Source organism: Galeopterus variegatus, unplaced genomic scaffold (assembly GCF_000696425.1).
Source record: "Galeopterus variegatus unplaced genomic scaffold, G_variegatus-3.0.2 Scaffold3851, whole genome shotgun sequence".
NCBI lineage: Eukaryota > Metazoa > Chordata > Mammalia > Dermoptera > Cynocephalidae > Galeopterus > Galeopterus variegatus.
This window is the reverse complement of record NW_007729962.1, coordinates 136,483-139,846: the sequence shown is the minus strand read 5'-3', so window position 1 is coordinate 139,846 and position 3,364 is coordinate 136,483.

The window sequence follows — 3,364 nt, the reverse complement described above, 5'->3', positions numbered from 1 at the left end:
AGTACACTGAGTCATTCCCCAAGGAGAATAGCATCCCTTCATTTGCTCACCCAGTCTCTGTGAGGTGCCTCCTGTGGTCAGGACCTTCGAGAGGCACTGGAGATACATGGACAACAGGACAGGCATGGTTTGGTTTTGCCATAGAGTGTGGAAGACAAATATTAAGTCATCCTAACACATTACAGTGAATTCACTGTTAGGGGAAATACAAGGAATGCCAGGGAATATGTGGAAGCTAGAGAGTTATGGAGGTCCTCCTGTAAGAAGTGACATTAAGCCATGAAGGAAAGGGGGAAAAAATGCCAGGCAGGCTGTGGGGCTGAAGCCTAATGTGAGAACCAGATTGTGGAGGGGCTGATAAAATTTTTTAAGGAGTTTGGATTTTATCCTAACAGCATGAAAAATTTTAAGTGTGTGTATGTGGGGGGGAGAAGGGGGCAGTGACCATGCTCAGATTCATAATTTGCAAAGATTATTCCAACTGGAATTTAGAGAAGGGCTGAAGGGAAGCCAGATTGGAGACCAGTTTCAAAGTATATTCCATGTGGCATTGGCTTGTGTTAGGGCAGTGGAGAGGAAAAGAAGTGAATGAATCTGAGGGGTATTCTTGATGGTGAATGGATACAGCTGGGTGGAAATTAGCTGTAAAATGTAAAGGAAGGAGAAGAGTACTGGATAACTCCTAGCTTTCTAGCTCGAGCAAGTGGGTGAATGGAGGTGCCATTTAATGAGACAGGCAGTACTGCAGGAGAAGTAGCTTCTTAAAATGGCCAGGGAAGAGGAATATTTCCACTTTAGACAAGTAGATATGTCTAGTATGCAGCTAGATATATGAGCCTGAAACCCTGAAGGGAAGTCTAGGCCAGAGATACAAGTTAGAAAGGATCAGTCTGTTGAGAGTAAATTGATGTTTTGGGAGTGGTCGATATCTCATAGAATGTAGAACGAGAAAAGAAGAATAGCTAAGAAGGAGCCCTGAGGAACCCATCATTTAAGGAATTGTTAGAGGAGGTAGAAGCCAGCAAGTGAGACTGGTCAGAGATGCAGAAAGAAAACCAGAGGGCTGGGGCCAGAGCCAAGAACAAAAGCTCCTCCAGAAGGGTTCTTGTGCAACAGTGTCAGACGTTGCTGATAAGAGATGATGCTTTCTTTTGAATTTAGTAACATGTGGCCTGTCAAGGGCAGTTCCTGTGGAGAGACAGAAGCAGATTTCAGTGAGTTTATAAGTGAGTTGGAAGTGAGGAAGTTGAGGCAGCGAGAGCATAAAGTTAAAATATTTGTTGTGAAGAGGAGTTTAGGGATGGAGGGAGGGCTGGAGGGAGGAGCATGACTAAGGGAGTGAGGTTTGTTTGTTTAGTTTTTGGATAAGGAATGGTTGAGAAGGCTAAAATGTTCATGGAAATTATCCCATAAAGAAGGAAATAATAAAGAAAGGCAGCCAGAGATAATAATAATAATTTTTTTTAAAAGTGCCCTTTTTTTTTTTTTTGGTGTGGGAATTGTTCTAAGAGTATTATTCCCCTTAATTCTTACACTAACTCTCTGAGAGAAGCACCATTATTATTATCCCATTTTCTCGTATGATTCCATTTATGTGAAATATCCACAATAAGCAAATCTGTAGATAGAGAAAGTAGATCAGTGTTTGCTGAGACAGGAGGAGGGAGTGGGAATAATAACTGCTAATGGATATGGAAACTGGGTGATGGAAACTGATTCTGATGTTTGCACAACTCTGAATTATACTGAAAACCAATAAACTGTAAAATTTGTGACTTGTATGGTATCTTCAATATATCTCAATAGAGCTGTTAAAAAATCAGCTGCTCTGAAAATAGACCCTCCCCAACTCTGTAGTGTATATTAAACAATAACTAATAGTAACTGTTTATTTGAAATAAAATATGAATTAAAATCATGTCTGAAAAATAATGCTTTTCCTGTGAAAAGCAGGAAGGTAGTACTGACTGTTTAAAAATGTTTTGTATGTGTAAAATGTTTCATAAGAAAAATACATTTTAAAAATGTTTTTGTTACAAATCACTTGTCCTAAAGGGTTAGTGTATATGACATTTAATAAATATTAATTAAAAGATGTGCTAGTCAGCACACCTTTTTTTTTTTTTTATAAAACTGGTTGAACTCAACCTTATCCATCCTTCAGTTGAATTCAATTACTGGGGTCCACTGTTCCACATAAGAAATTGAGCCATTTGAAAAAAATACTTAGGATAGTACCACACTATCCAAAGTAAAAGAATTTTCAAGACCCTTAACTGCCTACTACCAAGTGAAGAATGTTTCATAATGGCTTAAGTATTTTCAGTTCACAGGTACAAATGTGTAGGGTACAATCATCCAATTGTGTATATAAAGTATAAGCGGTTTACTGCCTACCAAACACTTGCTTAGTTTTCTGGTTTATTTATTTATTTATTTATTTATTTCAAATATCTGGAGGGTGTCGCAATTCATCCAAGTTCACACAACTAGCCAAGGCAGAGAGTAACATTCTGGTTTACATCAAACTTCCAGGGGAAATCTTACTGACAGTTTCACAGAAAGATTGTGTTTTGTTTTGTATCACAAAGCAAAACAATGGGGGGGGGACTTCTACATAGAGACAGTGAGATAGCTATTTTGGATAAACAAACATTTATTTGGGGAGTTGTTAAGAGCTAAACTATCAGTCAAGAGCAAGTGAACAGCTGGCCAGATCTGTCTGATTTTGAACCCTAGGTTAAAGCCTCAACTCATAGTCTAGTTCTTCACAATCAGTTAGGAAGGCAAGAAATTTGAGATTGCCTTGGACTGTTGCGAGGATAAAATTATAAAATCAAATGAAATAACAACTTAGTGTGAACTGTATTTCCTTCAAGGATAATAAAGCAGGTTTTTTCAGGGGGAGGAAAGTATCAGAACAGCAGTGAATCAAGGCTAAGAAACTTAAGATTTCTAACAATCTGTGAGGAGAAATGACTGGAACTGGCAAAGCTAATCTATCATCATTCTAAATGAATTGCATGAAAACCTTTTCCTCTAGCCCTAAAAATGGACCTGGGCTTTGCACGTGAAGCTGTTTGTGGGCCAGAACAACAGGGCAGAGAAAAGGCCAAGCTCCTGTGCCTCAGGGCCTCAGGCAGCCAACACAGGGCGAAATATGCCGTATTTTGGGGCTCACAAACTAGCTAGAAATTTAAATAGGAGGTATCCACCCTTGCTATTGCAACTGAAGAGAAGGTGGATGGGGCAGGTACAGATGCAGGTGTCAGCTTGATTAGTTTTTAGTTTCCTAGAGATGCCATAACAAGTTATCCCAAACAGAGTAGCTCAAAGACAATACAAAGCTGTCAGAGTTTTGGAA